This window comes from Pongo abelii, chromosome 14 (assembly GCF_028885655.2).
Source record: "Pongo abelii isolate AG06213 chromosome 14, NHGRI_mPonAbe1-v2.0_pri, whole genome shotgun sequence".
Classification (NCBI taxonomy): Eukaryota; Metazoa; Chordata; class Mammalia; order Primates; family Hominidae; genus Pongo; species Pongo abelii.
The window spans coordinates 24,777,237-24,799,604 of NC_071999.2; the positions used below are offsets into that span (position 1 = coordinate 24,777,237).

General features: G+C 40.3%; 1 protein-coding gene and 1 long non-coding RNA gene across 2 annotated transcripts in view; one reads left to right on the forward strand and one right to left on the reverse strand.

The window, feature by feature from the left end:
* LOC134759880 (uncharacterized) overlaps nucleotides 1–13,078 on the forward strand; it is a 34,135-nt gene extending 21,057 nt beyond the window's left edge. The window contains exons 2-5 of the long non-coding RNA XR_010136736.1: nucleotides 8,606–8,690; nucleotides 9,238–9,407; nucleotides 10,605–10,696; nucleotides 12,418–13,078. This is a non-coding gene — a long non-coding RNA (uncharacterized LOC134759880). The remainder of the gene's footprint in view (nucleotides 1–8,605; nucleotides 8,691–9,237; nucleotides 9,408–10,604; nucleotides 10,697–12,417) is intronic.
* LOC129047416 (POTE ankyrin domain family member A-like) overlaps nucleotides 1–22,368 on the reverse strand; it is a 117,824-nt gene that overhangs the window by 5,882 nt on the left and 89,574 nt on the right. The window contains exons 26-32 of the mRNA XM_063714854.1: nucleotides 14,284–14,438; nucleotides 13,587–13,705; nucleotides 12,433–12,576; nucleotides 11,675–11,810; nucleotides 10,806–10,924; nucleotides 9,741–9,914; nucleotides 6,137–6,219 (exon numbers count right to left, since the gene is read on the reverse strand). The gene's annotated coding sequence lies outside the window, so the exon portion shown is untranslated. The remainder of the gene's footprint in view (nucleotides 1–6,136; nucleotides 6,220–9,740; nucleotides 9,915–10,805; nucleotides 10,925–11,674; nucleotides 11,811–12,432; nucleotides 12,577–13,586; nucleotides 13,706–14,283; nucleotides 14,439–22,368) is intronic.

The window sequence follows — 22,368 nt, forward strand, 5'->3', positions numbered from 1 at the left end:
TTTGTCTCTCTCTCTGACTTTCCTTTTGCCTCTGTCTCTTCCTCTCTCTCTTCTCTGTCTTGCTTATGCTGCAATTCTCTCAACCACTGTGGAGGGATCTAAAACCAGCTGTAACCAAGCGTCTATGTACGGGAACCGGTCTGGGTGCCCTGGCTTTACAGGTTACCTTGTGCCATACCTTGGAAACAAGGGACCTGTCCAGGCTTCCTTCTGATAGCCAACCCACCTCTAATGCTGGCCAGTCTATTTTACACAAAGTTTTAAGTTTTCCTGATGTCACAGTACTCCATAGTCTCCCTTAAATCCTTTCTTGAAATTTTTCAACATAGTTCCCAGTAGGGTGTGCTTATTTGTGCCTGACCCATGCTTCTTGGAGACAACACACCATGCCCACACCACACGCACACAACAAAGAACGAGTAAAAAGGCACATACACACTTTTGCAGTTTACACCAAACCAAAATCAAAACCAAAATCAGAGTATCCAGAAATCCAAGCCAGGTCAAAACCAAAACCAAAGCATCAAGCAATCCAAGTCAAGTCAAAAACAAAAACCAAAGTGCCAGTACAGGCACGCCGTGGGCGATCAGGCCACGCTTCCACTCAAATGGAGTGGGCAAGTTCCCAAGATCAGTCCTGTCAAGCAATTCAAACCAAGTCAAAACCAAAACCAAAACCAAAACCAAAACCAAACCAAAGTGCCAATAAAGGCACGCCGTGGGTGGTCAGGCCATGCTTCCACTCAAATGGAGTGGGCACGTTCCCAAGACTAGTCTGACCAAGTTTCAGATGTCCAGACTCCAAGTGCCAGTTCCTTCCCAGTGTTCAGCCACTGTGTTGATCCTCCACAGAGGCCTGCCACACACTGCTCTGGCGAGGCGTCCCACAGGGGCAAATGCCTACCTGGGAGCTCTCAGGATCCACGTCACTGGGGCTGGTTACAGTTCCCCGCAGGGATGTTCCACAGGGCAGGCTTAAGTTGCCTAAGGAGCTGCCTTGACCATCTGCCAATCACCTTGCTTCCCGGTCAAGGAACCAAGAAATGTAGCAGGGCAAGCTGCAGACAAAACTCCTCAGACACTGAGTTAAAGAACGAAGGGGTTTATTCGGCTGGGAACATCGGCAAGACTCCTGTCTCAAGAGCCGAGCTCCTTGAGTGAGCAATTCCTGTCCCTTTTAAGGGCTCGCAACTCTAAGGGGGTCTGCGAGAGAGGGTCGTCATCGATTGAGCAAGCAGGGGGTACGTGACTGGGGGCTGCATGTACCAGAAATCAGATCGGAACAGAACAGGACAGGGATTTTCACAGTGCTTTTCCATACAATGTCTGGAATCTATAGACAACATAACCGGTTAGGTCAGGGGTCTAATCTTTAACTACCAGGCCCAGGGCATGGCGCTAGGCTGTCTGCCTGTGGATTTCATTTCTGCCTTTTAGTTTTTACTTCTTCTTTGTTTGGAGGCAGAAATTGGGCACAAGACAATATGAGGGGTGGTCTCCTCCCTTAATAGAGGAAAACAAAACACACTGGGGACTATCAGAGGGTGGAGGGTGACAGGAGTAAGCGGATCAGGAAAAATAACGAATGGGTACTGGGCTTAATACCTGGGTTATGAAATAATCTGTACAACAAACCCCCATGACACAATTTACCTATGTAACAAACCTGCACATGTACCCCTGAACTTAAAAGTTCAATTAAAAAAAATTTTTAAAAATCTGTATTATGTCCAGTACCATGAAATCTGTTCACTTAAATGGATGTTTAACATTAAAGGTCCAATTAAAGTATTTCCAGAACTTAAAAAAAAATTTTTTTTCTTGCAGTTAAGTTCTATAGCAGAAAAAAGACAAATAAATGCAGTTAAATTTTAATGTATACAATGAAATAATGTATTTATAGTATGATTTCAAACATACCATTGTCTAACAAAATATCAATAACTGTATGAGATTTTAGCTATTCTTGCACCTTGCCTCAGATTTTTAAATAAGCACTTTTTAGATTTAATAAGTAACATTGAAGGAATGTCTCTAATAACTTATTATCAGATTAATATACATGATTTCTGTCACTTCCATGCTCATAAAATTAAGAAACTCTCAAATGTCATTTCTGATTAAATATCAAAAATTACTCGTAAAAATACCATAACTTGGAAATTGGGAAGTTACTGAATTTCATAGCAAGAAAATGTATAAGTTCCTCTTTAAAAATAAAAGTGAAATATATTGTACTTATTACAGGGTATATTTAAAGAGCAATATAAAGAAGCACCATTAAACAAACTAGGAAGTCAAAAACAAGACTCTCTGGACATTATGTAGAATTTGTGTCTTTTTATTATTTTAGCTCATTCAGAATATAGTGGTGTAGGCATTTTCTAGAAGATACATATAATACAACAATATGTTACTGTTATTTTCTTGGAGTAAATGAGATTTGCTATTAGATGAACAATTATGACATACATTATATAATGGTTCAAATATAATTTTAGGCCAGGCGTGGTGGCTCACGCCTGTAATCTCAGCACTTTGGGAGGCCGAGGCAGGTGGATCATGAGGTCAGGAGATAGAGACCTTCCTGGTCAACATGGTGAAACCCCATCTCTACTTAAAAATACAAAAATTAGCTGGGCATGGTGGTGCGTGCCTGTAGTCCCAGCTACTCGGGAAGCTGAGGCAGGAGAATTGCTTGAACCCAGGAGGCGGAGGTTGCAGTGAGCAGAGATCGCACTCCAGCCTGGTTGCATCGTTGCCACTGCACTCCAGCCTGGTAACAGAGTGGGACTCTATCTCAAATAATAATAATAATAATTTTATAGGATACTATGTTTGAACACAAATGTACAAAATCTGCATAGGTAAAAAAATGATGCAGCTTAATTTTAAGTAGTGAAGCAAAGCTAACTGTATTCTGCTCAGAACAAAGTTATTTTTCTTTAAATGCATTAAACATAAAGGAAATATTAGTAGGACTCAGTGAACAACTTGATAGTAATAATTGAAACCATCCAATCACCTATCCATATACTATGACATTTATTAGATAGGAAATTTCATCAAAATGCTACATTGTGTAAAATAAAAGCATGCTGCCTGATTTATTTAGGAGCCTTAATTTTTATGGAAGAATTTCAACCTAAACTGAAATTAGAAAATGAATTCTGATGAAACTTGAAAAATCATGAAATATTTTAATCTCCCTACATTAGGGACTGCTGATAGACACTTAGTTACCAACTGGCTTCCTATGGCCCAGGGCTGAGAGGAAAGGCAAAGCAAACATTTGGTGTCCTTTCCATATAATGGAGCTTTTTTTCACAACTCAGCTTGTTACCCATCTTTCAGTAGGCTGGGAAGAAAAATAAGGAAACAGTCCTTTCTTTTTTAATGCTTTTTAAAAAGATTAAAATTTTATGTATTTACTGTGTACAATATTATGTTTTGAAGTATATATACATTGTGGAATGACTTAATCTAGCTAATTAACATATGTATTAGCACGTATTTTGATTATTTTTGTAGTTAAAACACTTAATACCTACTCTCTTAATATTTCTCCAGAGTACAATATGTTATTAAGTGTAACTCACCATGTAGTAGGTAGATCTATTGAACTTATTCCTTCTATCTAACTGAAATTTTGTATCCTCTGATTAACATATATGCAGCCCTCCCCAGTCTCAACCGCCATGATTCTGCTCTCTGTTTCTTTAGGTTCCATCATTTTAGCTTTCACATACAAGTGAGAATATGCAGTATCTGTCTTTGTGTGCCTGGCTTATTTCACTTAGCATAACATACTGCAGGTTCATCCACGTTGTCACAAATGACACGATGTCCTTCATTTTATGGCTGAATGGTACACTTCATTCATCCATTGATCCATTGATGGGCACTTAGGTTGATTCCATATCTTGGCTATTGTGAATAATGCTGAAATGAACATGGGAGTGCAAAAGCACTGATTTCATTTCCTTTGGATATATACCCAGTAATAAAATTGCTGGATCACATGGTAGTTCTATTTTTAATTTTCTGAGGAGCCTCCATACTGTATTCCATAATGGCTGCACAAATTACATTCCCAAAAAGGTACAAGGGTGCCCTTTTCTCCACATCCTCACCAACACTTACCTTTTGTGTTTTTGATAATAGCCAACCTAACAGGTGTGAGGAGGTATCTCGTTGCGGTTTTGATTTGCATTTCCCCGATGATTAGTGATGCTGAGCATTTTTTCAGACACCAGTTGGTTATTTGTAAGTCTTCCTTTGAGAAATGACTATTCAAGTCCTTTGCCCATTTTCAAATTTCTTTGTTTCTTGCTATTGAGTTGTTTGAATTCCTTATATATGCTGGATATCAGCCCCTTGTCAGATGTGTGGTTTGCAAATATTGTCTCCCACTCTGTGGGTTGTCTCTCCATTCTGTTCACTGTATCCTTTGCTGTGCAGAGGCATCTTAGTTTGCTGTAATCCCATTTGTCTATTTTTGCTTTTGTTAGCTGTGCTTCTGGGGTAAAATCCAAAATGTCATTGCCCAGATCAATGTCATGAAGCTTTTCCCATATGTCTTTTTCTAGCAGTTTCATAGTTTCAGACTACTGACATTTCAGTCTTTAATCCATTTAGAGTTGATTTCTCAATAAGGTTCAGCACATGGGTCTCATTTGACTCTTTTACATGTGGATATCCTGTTTTCCCCGCACCATTTGAAGAGATCGTGCTTGACCCTTTGTGTGTTCTTGGCACCTTTGTCAAACATTAGTTGACTGTTAAGTGTGTTTTATTTCTGGGCTCTCTATTCTGTTTCACTGATCTATGTGTCTGTTTTAATGCCAGTATTATGCTGTTTTTGTTACTATAACTTTGTAGTATGAGGTCGATATATTACGTATTATAATATAAAAATATGTATATATATGTATATGTCAAGTATATTAAGTAGTATTTTATGAGGTCAAGTGGGATGCTTCCAACTTTATTTTTTCTGTGTTTGCTCATTTGTTTTGCTCAAGATTGCTTTGGCTATTCAGAGTCTTTTGGGGTTCCATACAAATTTTAATTCTTTTTCAGTGTTACTATGTTTTCTTTCATTAATGTTTTATAGTTTTCAGTGTAGAGATCTTTCACCTCCTTGGTTAAATTTATTCCAAAGTATTTTTTATAGTTATTGTAAGTGAGATTGTTTTACTGATTTCAGATAGTTTTTTGTTAGTAAATAAGGATGCTACTGATTCTTGCATATTGATTTTCTATCCTACAACTTTACTGAATTTGACTGTTTTCTAACAGTTTTCTGGTGGAGTCTTTAGGGTTTTCTCTGTGTGGGTATGGGGGCTCATGCCTGTAAACTCTGGGAGGCTGAAGCAGGAGGATCACTTGAGCTCAGGAGTTTGAGACTAGCTTGCACAACACAGTGAGACCACATCTCTACAAAAAATTTTTCAAAAAGCCATCTGTGGTGGCACATGCCTGTGGTTCCAGCTACTCAGGAGGCTGAGGCAGGAGGATCACTTGAGGCAGGGAGGTGGATGCTGCAGTGAGCCATGAACATGCCACTGTACTCCAGTCTGGGTGACAGAGACTCTGTCTCCAGAAAAAAAAAGAGCATGTCATCTGCAAACAAGGACAGTTTAACTTTTTTCTTTCCAATTTGGATGCCTTTTGTTTCAGTTGTCTAATTGTTCTAAGACCTCCAGTACTATACTGAATAGAAGTGGTGAGGGCATCCTTGTCTTGTTCCGGATCTTTTTTCTGTTGATTACGATGCTAGCTGTGGCTCTATTATACGTGGCCTTTATTCTACAGTTGGCATATTCTTTATATACCTAATTTGTTGAGAGTTTTTATCATTTAAAAATGTTGAATTTGTCAAATGCTTTTTTCTGCATATATTGGAAGGCCCACAGAGTCATATGGTTTGGATCTCTGTCCCTACCCAAACCTCATGTTCAACTGTAATTCCCACTGTTGGAATGTTGGAGATGGGAACTTGTGGGAGGTGACTGGATCATAGGGGCAGTTTCTCACGGTTTAACACCATCCCCCTTGGTGTTGTCATGGCAATGGCAAGTTACCATGAGATTATGTTTAAAAGCATGCAGCACCTCCCCCCTCTTTCTCCTACCTTAGCCATGTGAAATGCCAGTTTCCTCTTCGCCTTCCACCATAATTGAACCCAAGGAGATGTTGCCATACTTCTTGTACAACCTATGGAACCATGAGCCAATTAAACCTCTTTTCTTTACAAATTACCCAGTCTCAGGCATTTCTTTAAAATACAAGAATGAAATAGTACCAAAAATTGGTACTGGGAGTGGGACATTGTTATGAAGATACCTCAAAATATGGAAGCAGCTTTAGAAATGGGTAAACTTACAGGTCTGAGCCTGTAAGTTTGGAAGGCTCAGGAGACAGGAAGATGAGGAAAAAATCTGAATTTCCTAGAGACTTGTTAAATTGTCATGACCAAAATGCAGATAGATACTAATATAGACAATGAAGTCCAGGCTGAGTAGGTTTCATATAGAGATAAAAAAATACTTATTGAGAACTGGAGTAAAGGTCACTCTTGTATGCAAAGAGACTGGTGGCATTGTGTTCCTGCTCTAAGAATTGGTGAAACACTGAACTTGAGAGAGATGATTTAAGGTATATGGTGGAACAAATTTCTAAGCAGCAAAGCATTCAAGATTTGACCTAGTTGCTTCTAAAAGCCTATGCTCATATGCCTGAGCAAAGAAATGACCTCAAACTGGAGCTTATATTTAAAAGAGAAGCAGCACTTAAACATTTGGAAAATTTGCAGCCTGGCCATGCAGTAGAAAAGAAAAATTCATTTTCAGGGGAGGTATTCAAGCAGGCTGCAGAAATTTGTCCAAGTAAAGAGGAGTCAATCGCTAATAGACAAAACAATAGGGAAAAGGCCTCAGAGGCATTACAGAGACCTCTGTGACAGTCCCTCCCATCACAGGCCTGGAGGCCCAGGAAAATGGAATGGTTTTATGGGCCAGGCTCAGGGCCCTGCTGCTCTGTGCAGCCTTGAGACATGATGCCCTGCATTTTGGCCACTCTAGCTCCAGCCATGGCTAACAGTGGTCAAGGTATAAATTGGGCTGCTGCTTCAGAGGATGCAAGCTCTCAGCCTTGACAGCTTCCACATAGTGTTAAGCCTGCAGGCACACAGCGTGCAAGAGTTGGGTCTTAGGAACCTCTGCCTAGATTTCAGAAAATTTATAGAAAAGCCTGGATGTCCAGGCAGATGCCTGCTGCAGGGGTGGAGCCATCACAAAGAACCTCTAACTAGGATGGTGTGGAGGGGGATTGTGGGGTTGCAGCCTCCACATAGAGTCCCCACTGGGGCACTGCCTAGTGGGGCTGTGAGAAAAGAGTCACCATCCTCCAGACCCCAGAAGGGTAGTTCCACCTGTTACCAGAAAGTGGTCCTGATCCAGACCCCAAGAAAGGGTTCTTGGATTTCATGCAAGGAAGAATTTGGGGTGAGTTCACAGTGTAAAATGGAAGCAACTTTATTAAAGGAGTGAAAGAATAGTGACTCCATAGACAGAGTATGGCATTTCCAAAAGTAAGAGGAAAAAAGTATCCATCCTAGATACAATGCATATTTAAAGCTAGGAATGCTTTTTTTCTCAAGGTATCAGGACATTCCTGGGTCTGTTAAGTCCTGAGTCTGTTTAGAAAACATTATTAATCTGTTCCCTAAATTGTAAACATCTTGAGGGTAGGAATGCTTAACCTCCTGGGAATGCAGCCCAACAGATCCCAGCTTCATTTTTCTTAGCCCTTATTCAAAATGGAGTTGCTCTGGTTTGAATGCTTCTTACATATATCCTCCCTCCTTTTTACAAGAGGATCCTTAATCCTAAGGGTTGCAGAAGGACCAAGGTCCATCTTCTGTTCATGCTGAACAGGGGCAATGATATTTCCACATAACTATTAGGGTCTCTTGTATTCAGGGTAGAGAGGAGCTCAGTCAGAAAGTGTTGGTATGGTAAGCGTCGTTTGTAACTCTGAGTTCCAGCAAAATGTGACACCTGGAAGATTAATAAGTGTCCAATTTAAGAAAGTATTGAGTAAGCTCATTTTGCGTTCCTGTACAAAGAATACAACTGTAATATATTCAACAAGAGCAAAGTAAAGTAAGTAAAATTATCCCAGGTAAACTAAACAACAAGGCTTTCCAAAAACTGGAACCAAGCTGATATGGAGTTGACTGACGGTGCATCAATGGCAGATATGCGTGTCTAAACCTTTCTTAGCCTGGCTAATAATTATGTGAATAGTCTGGAAAATGCAACATTTGGTTTTGATCAAAGCACAGTTTCCCCCTTGACCCACTGTTAAAATGTCCAAAGCCATAGGGTTTGATAAGGCCACCTGCCTAATCTGAGAGGTGTCCTCAGTTAGAAGGGTAAGGGCATACTGTGTATTATTCAAGCTGCAGCCACGTGCTTGGCCAGGGCCTCAACTTGCAGCTGGACATTGATTGTGGCTGCCCGTGAAGAAAGTATAGCCATCTGGTAGAATCACCAACATGCCCATTTTTGTCGCCTATAATGAGCTTTTACTTTCCCAGTTAGATGGAAGACAGTCCAGTTTGGTGCAGATACATCCCAGGAAATAAAGACGACCCCACAAACACCTTCAAGTTCACTTATAAGGTAAGTATGACAAGCCATGAGTTCCACAAGCCCCTAACCATCTCAAAAAACAAGAGGAAGCTGGTCTGTTAAAAGAAGGCTCTTACTCGAATTTTGGAAAAATCAGCAGCTAATAAATTATTTAAGCTGTGGCCTATATTCAAAAAGAAAGCTGAGACCTTTGGCTACTGGCGCCTCTGGCAAAGCCTTCCACAGGTATGACTGGGAAAGACTTAATTTGAAAGAAACATTACTTATAGTTTTCATTTTTATTTATTTACTTTTTACTTTGAAAAAAACAAACAAAAAAAACCGTGGTTATTATTTTCAAGTAGTAGAGTTATCAAGTGGAAATGGGAGAGGCTGGGTTTCCATAGAGTCATATAGTCAGTTAAATGTGCTCAGAAGTTAAGAACTAGCTAGCTACTGCTTGAGGGAAGTGGACCTATTCCTGCCACAGGTTTCTGAGAGCTGTTTCTGCCAGAGGCACTTTTAAAGATAAATCTGTATAATATAGGGGGTCTCAAAAAAAACAATTTTACAGTAAATATTAAATCCCATTTCTTAGGGTCTCCTCTCTGTCAGGTGCCCCATTTGGTATGGGCAGGAAGCGTGACACCCAAGGCTGGTGCATCAAATCTATTTCTGTGGGTTTTGCTAAAACCATGGAGTGAATGATTGAGAAATTTAGCTCACTGAGATGCCTGGATGGACTTCATGTTTTCTATACAGCTCTCTGTAAGTACCTCTCTTGGCTGGCTTTTGAAAATACGAGGTGGCTGTAAGTTTGAGGTGATAATACTCCCTTTTCAGCAGCTTCCGCGTTGTTGATCACATGTGCAAAGTGGTCACACCACTTTGCAGCTGGTGAAGCCAGAATCAGGATTGCAATACATGTTAAACAAAGGCTGAATCAAGACACATGAACATCTAGAAGGCTTTTCCAGTTCTTTACAACTGAGCCTCAATAGTGCCTGTTACAACAAAATTGTCCTCCAAACACTAATTCACAATCTTCTCCAATACATGTACAAATAGTGGATTGACTATTTGTCCATTTTTGACACTTACTGTTTTCCACCAAGAGGGAAATGTTCCAAAGCAAGAAACTGTTTGTTGGACAAAATCAATAGAATGTCTGAGCATGATCCATGTGGCAGGGGTTTACTTCCTGAAGAATGGACTTCACCTTTTATCACCACTTCACACTGAGGTCCAAACGGCTGCACAAACATTTTTTAGATCCTAAAAAAGAAAGGAATCTGAATTGAAGATCCTGAATTCAATTCTGTTGTCAACTATTTCCTGTATTTGCTTTGCCCAAAAGACAGCTAGGTGTTGAGGATTCAATGATATTCCCACCCTTAGAGCTTGTGCTCCAGAGAAGAATATAGGCAAGGAGAGAGATGATCACAATGCCATCTGCACAGGGGGTGTGAGCGGCCATGGTGCTACAAGCATGCTATTTATAAGAACTCTGGGAAAAGTGGAGGAAAGCTTCCCAGGAGCCAGCCCAGGGAAGTTGAGGGCAAGCAGTCCAGGCACAGGCATTCACACTGGTGCAGGCATGACTCTTTTCTTCTTCTGTAAGGTCCTAAGAGCAGACTGAGCACACAAAGAGTTCTGTAACCCAGGCAGGGGGATAAGCTGTGTGTGTCTAAGAGGAGAGTGTGCTTTAAGCAAGCGCCACACAAGCGAGCTAGAAACTCTTCACAGGGGAGCTCTGGCTGTAAGTAGATATTCACTTATGATTTGGGGGCCCAGAATTCATGGGCCTGTAGAAGAAATGAAGAAATACACCTCAACAGCTGACAAAATCAACTAGTGGTTTCTGGGAGAGTAAGAAAAGTGAATGAGAAAAATCAAGATTGATGTTTTATTATTTACTTTTTTCAGAATATACTTAAAAATAATGATTTCTTCATATCTATTCAGCTGGTTTCAAAGGAGATTCTCAGTACCAAAAAGAAGAAAATGTGAAGCTAAATGAAAGAGGTTATACAGATTCATAGCATCTATTAACCAAAGTAAGATGTAGACTTTGTCATTCAGATTGTGGGTTTTGAAGCACATCCAAGCGAGTGGCTATTTTGAGAGATGAGTAAAACCTTGCAGTGATAAACATATTTATGTTACCTTTCCTCCCAAGCTTTGGGATCCTTTGGAGAAAAAGAATCTATAACCTCATGTTCTTCTCCAGGCTTAAGGAATAGATTCTCTGGATCCACTGAGGAAGGACTTCCTCATTCTGGGACCTAAATAGTGACAGAATCATAATTAAATGTCAACTTGCAGCTTTCACTCAGTAACTCCTGCCTTAGGTTCCTTTCTCATTTACTAGGAGACGTTATCTTTCCCTTTCTCCTAGTCCATCACAGTCTCAACTCATCCCATTCTCTTGGAAAGCATCTCTTTTCCTTCATTTTCTTCCATAACAAACCTATCTCCCACAAACTGCACCCACAATTTCCTGTCACTAATGCCCTCTCACTCTCCTTTAGGTCTCAGAAAAGAGGTCAAAGTGTGTGGGTCACTCCTCCTCAACTGTAGCCACAGGCTGACATGCACATTTTTCAGAAATCAATGTAGAACTTGGTTTTCATATTCAAGACATTGGACTCTAACCTAACAGCACCATAGCACATATTTCACACTAGAGAAACATCCAGTTTTTCAAACTCTCAGCAATTCTGTCATCTGCTCCTCAGGGCACCCTGACAGGGCAGGCAGCACCGGGGCCCTCAGAAGGCAGGGAACTCTCATAATCTCAGGAAAGACTACTTTATGGTGCTCTGGTGAGAATTCATATGTTGATATCTAAATAAACTTCAGTATTCCCAGTGTTTCTCAGAGGTAAGAGCTGCTTTGTGGATGAAGCCATGATGGGACACCAAATGCATCATCTAGAAGATGGAGTGAGACAGACCTTTCAAAAATCTGTCACCATTAAAGCGAAAACAGTCTGAATGCAAGACAATGGTGGCAGAGGGGAGGACTGATGGTACCTGTAAGTCCCTGGGAGCATCAGTTTTAGCTGTTTCTACTCTTGGAGATCAACACTTCTAAGAACTGGTGTAGGGTTTCGGCTGTCAACTTCTATGTCAACTCTTGCCACAAAGTCTGCTCCTGAGTCTTGAATCTCTAAAATTAAAAAAATGTTATTCTTTTAGTTCAGAGACCAGAGAGTTATTAAATTGTACACACCATCACCACTCCAACACAATGCTTTTAGGGACAATGAGAAAATGTAGGTAAGAAGACATGTTAAAGAATTAAAAGAGGACTGGAAATGAGTGGAGAAGCAGAAAAAGCAAGAGCAAATCCAACTGGTAAATGAGATAAGATCAATTTAGAGAAAATATTGCAATAGGTCCTCAGTAGTACTTTCTGTGTCATGCACATCCACCTAGGTTTGACCCAAAACAGCAGGCCATCTGCCTCATTGTCAGAACAACAGAAGAAGATAATTGACAAATGACTCGAAACATACACATTTACCAACAGAGGAAAGAAGTCTCAAATTTGTAGTGTATTTAGATGTAGAGAAAAGCAATTCCCAGAAAATAGAAACATGATACCTGAAGAGCCGAGTTGCTTCTTTGGACTCTGAAAAAGACCTGAAATTATCAGAAATTCTGGACCTCATTAGATAAAAATAAAAAATTAATGTATTCTAGTATTAAGATTGAAATCTGAATGAAAGAAAAGCAGTTTGGAAAAACTTTTTTTTTTTTTTTTTGATGGAAAGTGCATTGTGTCCTACCTGTCCTTCTTAACTGGCAGATGTCATGTGGTTGATCACAGAGGGACCTGCCAGCCAAGGGACCACTTCAGCACAGGGAGCTGCTCCTGCAGGAACTCAGCCAGGATCCTTGGAAAACATCAGACCTTGCCAGGCCACGGTGCTCTGTTCGGAAACAGAAGACTCGGCTTCAGTAAAGCCAATAGTGTAATGTGAAATTTGTGAACAAAATTCTTAACAAAAATATTTTATTTCATAAGATCGATGTATTCTGTGAATTTTTTTTATTACACATTCCTACTCAAAGCAGTAAGAATCAACCTGATTGGCACTGTGGCATGCATCCAGTCCATCAATTTTAGTGGCAGAGATTTCCAGCCTCCACCACTGCAGCCAACAAAATCAAGAATTTCTTTCCCTTCTGTTTCTACCTAATTACAAAAAAGGGACTTATTTATGAAAAGCAATATATTAATAAATAGCACTTGTGTTCATATCACTGCCATTTCTATCCACAAATTAAAAGTCAGGATTAAAGAATACTTACTTAAGTTTTCCTGGGCTATTTTCTAATTGCTTATTTTCTACAAAGATAAATGTTAAATTCTCCTTTCTAGGTTATCTACATGCCCAAATAGACCACAGAATTAAGCTGCTGCTACTTGAAAAAGACTATTCAATCTTCAGATGAACTGAAAATTGTATAAAATATATAAACCTCTTTTATTAAGAAGTTGTAAATGAGTTTTAGTATTAGAATCATGACTTCTCAATTCATTTCAAAAACTATCATTAATATCTCGGCATTTTCAGCCAATCTAAATGTGCATAAATGATATCAAAATAGACATACACAAAGTTTACAACAAGTGCCTATGGTCATGATGCACTCACTTCCTCAAACATGGGTGACAAACCTAACTCACACCCTTCAGAATATACTTGAAAATAATGATTTCTTAATTTCCATTCCACTAGTTTCAAAGGAGATTTTTAGTAATAGAAAGAAGAAAATCTAAAGCTAAATAAAAAAGGTTACATGGAGCCATATCATCTATTAGTTAATGTTAGATGTGAACTTTGTTATTCAGACTGTGGATTTTGAAGCATATCTAAGTGAATGGCTGTTTTGAGAGGCAAGTGAAACCTTGTTATTATAAACATGTTTATGTTACCTTTTTTCCCAGGCTTCAGAATCCTTCGGAGGAAATGAAACTATGACCTCATGTTCTTCTCCAGGTTTAAGAAACAGATTCTCTGGATCCTCTGAAAAGGGACTTCCTTGGTCTGGGACCTAAATAGTGATAGAATCATAATTGAATGCTGACTTAGAGAAGTGTGGCTTCCACTCAGTCACTCCTGCCTTAGGTGCCTTTCTCATTTACTAGGACAGGTTATTTGGCCCTTCCTCCTAGTTCACTGGAGTCTCACCTTGTCCTATTCTCCCAGGAAGCGTCTCTTTTCCTTCCTCATCTTCCCTAACAAACCTGATCTTCCACCCACTGCACCCCCACATTTACACTAGCGAAACATCCAGTGTCTAAAATTCTCAGCGATCCCATCATCTGTTCCTCAGGGTACCCTGACAGGGCAGGCAGCACCGGGGCCCTCAGAAGGCAGGGAACTCTCACAGTCTCAGGAAAGACTACTTTATGATGCTCTGGTGGGAATTCATATGTTGATATCTAAATAAACTTCAATGTTCCCAGCGTTTCTCAGAGGTAAGGGCTGCTTTGTGGATGAAGCCACGATGGCCACCAAATGCATCATCTAGAAGATGGAGCAAGACAGACCTTTCAACAATTTGTCACTATTAAAGTGACAACAATCTGAATGCAAGACAATGATGGCAGAGGGGAGGACTGAGGGTACCTATAAGTCCCTGGGAGCATGAGTTTTAGCTCTTCTCTTTATTGGAGATCAACACTTCTAAGAACTAGTGTAAGGTTTTGACTGTCAACTTCTATGTCAACTCTTGCCCACGAAGTCTTCTCCTGAGTCCTGAATCTCTAAAATTAAAAGTTATTCTTTTAGTTTAGAGACCAGAGAGTTATTGAATTGTACACGCCATCACCAGTCCAACACAATGTCCTTAGAGGTAATGAGAAAATGTAGGCAAGAAGATTTTTTAAAGAATTAAATGAGATAAGATCAATTTAGAGAAAATATCGCAGTAGGTCCTCAGTGGTACTTGCTGTGGTCATGCACATTCACCCAAGTTTGACCCAAAACAGCAGGCCATCTGCCTCATTGTCAAAATAACATAAGATATTTGACTGACGACTAGAAGCATTCACATTTACTGACAGATAAATGTGTCATTTACTGACATGGGATTCCTAAAGCAAAAAAGCAGCCTCATGAATGTGAGCTTGCATGAAACATTTTTAAATATCAAAAAATGGAATCCACTCAAAGTCAGGAAGACTCAACAGAAGTAACGGGTGGAAACATTAGTGCTTCAAGAAACAGAAATCTGAAATAAACTACACAATTATCCATTTTAAATACATATCATGAAGTCTATAACAGAGAAAAAGATGCATGAAGCAATGGTGAACACAAAGAAGTATAAATAGCTTGATCAATCTGTAAAATTTTTTTAATGTTGGGGTTTCAAAAACTGTTTACAACTAAAATATTGGTCAAAGGTAATATGGAAGGAAAATATAAGCATTTAAATGAAGAAAGCTGACTCTGTTGATTGGGAATAGAATAGAGCTCCTGATTCACTTTAGATTTGAATAAGCAATATGAAATTAGTAGAAATAGAAACACATAATGTCCAAGCTGGTGCTAAGGAAGAACAAAGGAAAATCTAATCTATCCAAGAGGAGACAAAAAAGGAAAGAAGAAACAAAAGGAAAACTTTTGGCTAATTTTTTAAGGTATATTATACTAAAGTAGATGTTACAGGCTTAAAACAGAAAGATGGAAATAAATACACCAGGAAATTCATAAGGAAAATAAAGGTGGGCCGGGCATGGTGGCTCACGCCTGTAATCCCACCACTTTGGGAAGTCGAGGCGGATGGATCACTTTAAGTCAGGAGCTCGAGACCAGCCTGACCAACATGGTGAAACCCCGTTTCTACTAAAAATACAAAATTAGATGGGTGTGGTGGTGCACACCTGTAATCCCAGCTACTTGGGAGGCTGAGGCAGGGAAACTGCTTGAACCCGGGAGGTGGAGGTTGCAGTAAGTGAGATCACCCCAATGCACTCCAGCCTGGGAAACAAGAGCAAAACTGTCTCAAAAAAAAAAAAAAAAAAAAAAGAAAGAAAAGAAAACAAAGATGATGCACAAAATTAACACCAGACAAAATTGGCTCTAAGACAAAAGGGATAAAGAGAATTTTTATTTCTCTATTTTATTACTTTTAAAGTTTTTTAGGGTCAGAGTCTTGTTCTGTCACCAATGCTGGAGTGCAGCAGCACAATCATAGCTCACTGCAGCCTGGATCTCCTGGTCCACCATACCTGGCTTATTTTTCAAAAATTTTTTTAGAGAGTCACTAGGTTGCTCACGCTGGTCTAAAGCTCCCGGCCTCAAGTGGTCCTCTCCACTAGGCATATTAAAATTGCATTTCCAGGTATTTCAAAAGCTTATATAAGCAAATCATCAGATAAAGTAGTCAAAAAGACTCCCCTTACCAAATGAAGGCATAAGCCCCAAGATTAACTTGTTTGTCTCCTTTCTTTTGATAAATGACCATAACTTATATTCAGTCCCATTTTACAAAATTAACAAGTAGAGGGCCAGGAACTGTGAACTTTCAGTAATTGTAATACTAGTACTAAAACCAAATTTGTATAATTTTATAAATAAATAAAAATAAAATATAAGTAATGAATGACAGAAAAAGTAAAACCTTCATATTTTACTGTACATTATAAGCACTACAACAAAATGGTGCCTGAGGAGAAGATCCTATGGCAATGCTGGTGTGAGGTGGAAAGGGGTGGAGGAGAACCTGGCCCTGAGAGAAGAGAAATCAAGAGCACTGACTCCTAGTGCAACTGTTGCATCAAAGGAGAGCACCCTAGAAAGCTGCCTTTTCCCCACTGATGCTGATCTGAGGACCCAGATGCTGACTTGCAGCCAGCGGCCGGTTGCATTGAGCACAGGAAGGTGGGACTGGGAAGCCATCCCAACACCGCAGGCATGAGGAAGCTTCCACTCCTCAGGCACTCCGACACTCCCTGGGTGAGAATAAGGCACAGTCAAAGATGCAAGCGATAGCAAACCCCTGACTAAAAGCCCAATCAATTCAATGGCAATGAGTCTATGAGACAACTTGTTTGTGGCTCAGAGCTACAGTTCAAAGTGCTCCAGATGCAGGAGTCCTTCCCACTGCCTGAGCCTCAGCAGAGGCCTGCCAACAACTTTTTCCTGCTTCCATCCAGTCCAGGAAAAACAATTAAAATTAGGTCAAAGTCACCATTATAGCTACTGAATTATTTGATGTTACTGCCAGTTAGTCATCTCTTCCTTTTGTCTCTCACAAATCATATGCCACTGCTTAACCTAAAAGAAAACCACAGAGGCTCTAACTTTCCAGATGTGGAGCCTAGCTGATTTTAATACTACCACCCATCTTTGCACCATCTTCATGCAGTTGCTCTGGAGGGCAGAGAAGACAGCACCTCAGTGGTTATGTGTAGCATGTAAGTAAAAGCACAGCTCCCAGCTATGGGTGCACAGTGACCATCAGCAAGAGGGAAGCTGCCCCACAGGTGGACCTGAGTGCTGCCTCTCCACCACAACAGCGACCCAGACACTCTCAAGGTGGAGACACTCGTTCACTCTGGGATTCAACTCTAAACTGGACATTTCCTAGGTGAAATAATCACAAAACTGCAATGGCAGAGCAAAAGAGGAGTAAAACAGGCAAAGCCACAGGCAGCCTGTCACCTGCATAAGTGCTAGGGGTGTTCTAAGCCATCTTCGGGGACGCTTGCACAGAAATATATTGTGGTGGTCTCAGTTTGGGACAAAGCACAAAACTTACAAGAAAATAGGCCAACCAGTAACTCCTTGAAACAAGCTAGCTTTGTGGGGTCATCTGAAAAAAATTCAACTGTGAAATAACAACAACAATAATAGAGCAAAAGCATCTCACCCAGTCCTGATGTCATTCCTGAATCCCGTGGCCCATTTCCACAGTTTGTACCAACAGACTGCACAGGAAAATGTTTTGCTGTGCTTAGCAGGTTCTGATGTAAGGCATTAGAATATGGGTTGCAGATGGAAGAGGTATCCATCCATCCAGAGCCAGTATTTGGTCCCAAATTCCCATAGCCACAGAGTTCTGCACATGCTCTCCCCTGAAAGCTGGATAAGGACAGCCTCCTAAGAAGCCATGGACTGTGGCACTGCCAGCCTGGCACTGAGGCAAGGAAACACTTCCAGCCGAAGGCAGTGTTCTTAAATACCTCTGGAAGCTGTGCTGGGAGGGGGTCACATCAAAGGGTGCAGGCACCGCAGCAGGCATGTTCTGCATCTTAGCTGCAGAGCCATGAATGGTTCTGCTTGGAACAGGTCCTGGCCTCTGAGCTCACTACTGGCAGTTGATATATCTTTAGAGATGATTCTTTGCTCTTCAACTATAGTCTCCTAGCAAGACACAGGGAAGTGTGAGCAGCTGACCCTGTCTGATGACTCAGACCTAACTTGCTCAGGAGAGCCAGCCTGATTGGGTCCACTTCCCTGAGGTTTGAGGTCAAATCCACCTCAATGGGTTCCAACAGATCTCCACTTTTGGAGGAAGGATCTTCACTTGATCTAAGATTAGGTTTTACATCTTTAGGCTTGCTACTCAGAGAAGTAGTTTCAGTCATTTTTCGTATCAGTTGTTTTGGATAATAGATGGTAATGTTCCTTTTTCTATATTCTGAAATGAAACTTTTTCTCTCAATTTTTCCACAGCCTGTTCCTCTGATGGGGCTGGGCTGGCTTGAATAATTTGAGGTGCTTATCTCACTGGTGATATCACTCTGAGTCTAATAAAATTTAAAAAAACAGTCACAGATAAACTGAATATAACAAATTCAGGTCATGCTGGTATAAACTCAGGTAATATAATATGGAAATCTACATGGGTTATCTTTCTGAAATAGGTGTGGTCTACACAACGGAGTTATTCTGCAACTGGGAAATGCAGGCTATTAGAAAATTTACATTTGTTGCTTTGTAAAAAAAAATATGAGAAAAATAAACAGGAGGTGTACACCAATTGTATCTGAAATTTACATAAAGGACCAGAGTCAAGTAAGCTTTTGAAAATTTAAGGGACGTTTGCAAACTTTATAATGAAAATCTAAATACATTAATCACGAGGGCTAGGGGGGATCAGAGGTGCAGCCTGTTCGCAGGGGCCCCCGCTCCCGATGTGTCCCTGCTGCTGCTTGTGTTTGAAGAGTCAAAGGTGTTAACTCTTATGTGCACTCATCCCTATCCTGTGTTTAAACGCATGTGGCTCTGCTTTCCTAAGAATGTAGTTAACAGTCCTAGTGGATGTTCACACACTCATCTCTTTACACATGATGCAGAATCTAAAGAGTGACAGCTGCAGCTGTGGCAGAATGGACCAGCTGGAGTTCACACACAAGTCAAGACAGACTTCACCCTCACTGATTGTTGTTGGTACTGGGCTTGGAAACTTCTCCTGGCCAAAGATTTACGAACAAAGACACAAATAAACAAAGGCCACATTATTTGTCAGTTCCTAATAATAACAAATAATATGTATTCAGCAGTGACTTACTAGGTGACCAGCACTGCCCTCACATACTATTCTTGCTTAGGGATGAAGCAGTAGGTTGAGGGAGGGTTACCATCTGTCTAAAGCAGCAGCAGAGGGGAAATTATCTGATGCTTCAGCCCTTACCCACTATGCTAAGAATATGCAGACTCAATACCTAACAACATCACAAAAAGACAGCTTTCAGTGAAATGGGTGTGACATTTTGTCTAACACTGCACCACACATTTAGTAACTCTAGTGCACATACTTGGCAGCTTGGTGGAGGAGGGCTTTTCAGCAAACCCAGAGCAGTCACATTCAGCTCATTAAAAACCGAACACTGTCATTTCCACAAAATACACACACAAAACAGACAATAAAATACTGCCTTCCCCAACATAAATCTCTCTGATCTTCTCTCCTAACCCCATAGCTACTGCCTTAGCCCAAGCCATTTCTTTTTCTAAATTACTTCTCGATATGTCAGATTTTCTTATCAAGGAAGTAAGCTCTCTCTTCTCCGGTGGTCTAATAAAATAGCCCATTGATGGCTGCAAAATAATTAAATAATGATTTCCTTACTCTTCAACTGCTTTGAGAAGTTCTAGACTATTTTATCTTACACTGACATCACAGCTAAATGATGTCGACAAAGCTGTTCTTCCCATTTAACCTCAAATTACTGGAGATAAACTTTAAAGGATCAGATACAGCCTTTTATTTCCTTAATGCTAGCTATCTTTTAATCATTAAAACAAATACTGTCAAATAAGTTGCCCTTACTAAGTAAACCACAGAAATACTTTATTCCTTTAATAATTATTATTCAACACCTTCTACGTGTTAGGCACTGTTTAATCATTGGTGACATATTAATGAGAAAGAAGATAAAAACTCCTGCCTCCTGGAAATTACGGTATAAGGGTACTTTATAAAATAAACACATTTTAAAAGATCTGTATTCAGATTAGGGATGCTCCTTCTGATTTGCATGAAAGTTTCAGAAAGGTTTGCATTCAAGGAACTTGCTACAGGGCGGAAATATCCACTGTCTTTCTTACACAACAGTCACACGACAGATCTAAAATGTGAACTCAGTAAATGCACTTCATTTTTTATTGATATTCAACTTGGGAACTTTTTTTTCTTGATTCAGTAACTTAAATGTGAATCAAAATTGTAACTTATACCCAAATAAAAGTTTTGAATATTAGAACTATTTTTCTATGATCCAGTGTTTTTTTCATCTATTTAATAAGGAAGTTAGTTACTCTTCAACTTCTGTCATAATCTCAAAAGTCCCAATCAATCCAGGCAGAAAAATCCACCTCTCTAAAGTATTTATTCTCATTTAAATTCACTGCAATGGACAAGACCACAATTCAGTTTCAACATTAAGTTCTATAAATCAACTTCGATTTATTTATTTATTTATTTATTTTTTGAGATGGAGTTTCACTCTTGTCGCGCAGGTGCACAATCTCGGCTCACTGAAATGTGCACTGCCCAGGTTCAACTGATTCTCCTGCCTCAGCCTCCCGGGTAGCTGGGATTATAGGTGCGTGCTACCACACCCAGCTAATTTTTTGTATTTTTTTTTTTTTAGTAGAGATAGGGTTTCACCATGTTGGCCAGGCTGGTCTCAAACTGCTGATCTCAGGTAATCCACCCAACTCAGCCTCCCAAAATGTTAGGATTACAAGCGTGAGCCACCGTGCCTGGCCATCAACTGTGATTTCTAACATTATGTCTACTATCTCAAAATGAGACTTAGTGAAATTCAGGTTTTATCAACACTCCCTCCAATAACCCTAATTTCCTCCATGGAGTTAATCAATAAGTCCTCTGACTCTAGGGAATCAATCTTGAATTCTTGCCCCGTCCTCTGCTTCCATATGTCAGTCTTGTCCCCAGCCTTCATCTCTTCTCTCCTGTTTCCTATGCCTCTGCCTGCTTCTTTCCCTCCTCTGTGCTTCACTGATGTCTCCACCCAGGCTTCTCACATATGATAGCCTCCTGCTGCACCTGGAGATGGGCAGCACCACAACAAAGTCACCCCTGTCCCCAAGCACTTCCTCCCAGTTTATTAGAGATGAAACCCAACTCCTACCAGGAGCTGACATGCTCTGGCCTTGGAATCATGCATCCATCCTACCCACCCACCCTCTCCTCTCAGCAGCTCTGCCTGCCTGCTTTCCATTCTTCCAAGATGCCATCCCACTGCCTACCTCTGGGCCTGCACACAGATAACCTCCCTCTGCTGCAACACTCACCCTCTAGATCTCTGGGCATTGTCTCCTTTTCATCACTGAGATGCCAACTCAGCACCCTCCCCTAGATGTCACCCTGACCAGCACAGCTAAAGTAGCTCCTTCTCCTCACTCATGTTTTATGCGCTTTTCACTATCTGAATAGCTACTGTCTTTTTATTTGTCTATGTATTGCATTGTATTAAGTCAAAACAATCCATACTTCAAAACATCTTTTTAGAGCATAGTTTAAAAAAATGAATTTTAAAACTCTTCACACCAACCAGCAATGTAACAATAGCAATGAGAAGCTGGGAAGTGCTTACTACATGTTGGCGTGAGGCTAAATGCTTTACGTGGACCATCACTTTTAGATCATACAAAACCCTATTAAAGTGTACTATTTAGAAATTGGGAAATTAAGGCATAGAGAAGTTAAATAAATTGTTCAATGTCCTAGAAGTAGTTAAAAGGCTGAGCTAAAATTCCAGGACGTTAAAACCTTAGATTTTTACCACTATTCAGCCCTGCCCCCTTCTGCATTTTGAAGTTACTATGCTCAAGCTCTGCCGTTTATAACACCCAAAATCTAAAACCTGCTGATTGGGAGCACTACAGCACATTCCATGCTTCCTCTTTTCACACTGTGACCACGACAAAGGCAACCAAGAGCTTCAGATCTTTGAGCAAAGAACTCTCTTAAAAACAGACAAGACAGACATAAATAACCAGCATCATCTGTCCAAATCTGAGCTGCAACATAATTTCCTCAACAAAATGTAATCAATTTTGTTTGATTGCTCCCCGGGATGTATCCTCAAGTGCGTCTGAAGTATTCTCAGCATCTTTGTAATGTAGCAGCTGAAGAATAAATTCCAGGAGCAGAGTGGGTTGGTTACAGGACAGCGCGCATGTTAACATTGCTAGATGCTGTACCATCACCATACCTAGAGGCTGCGCCAA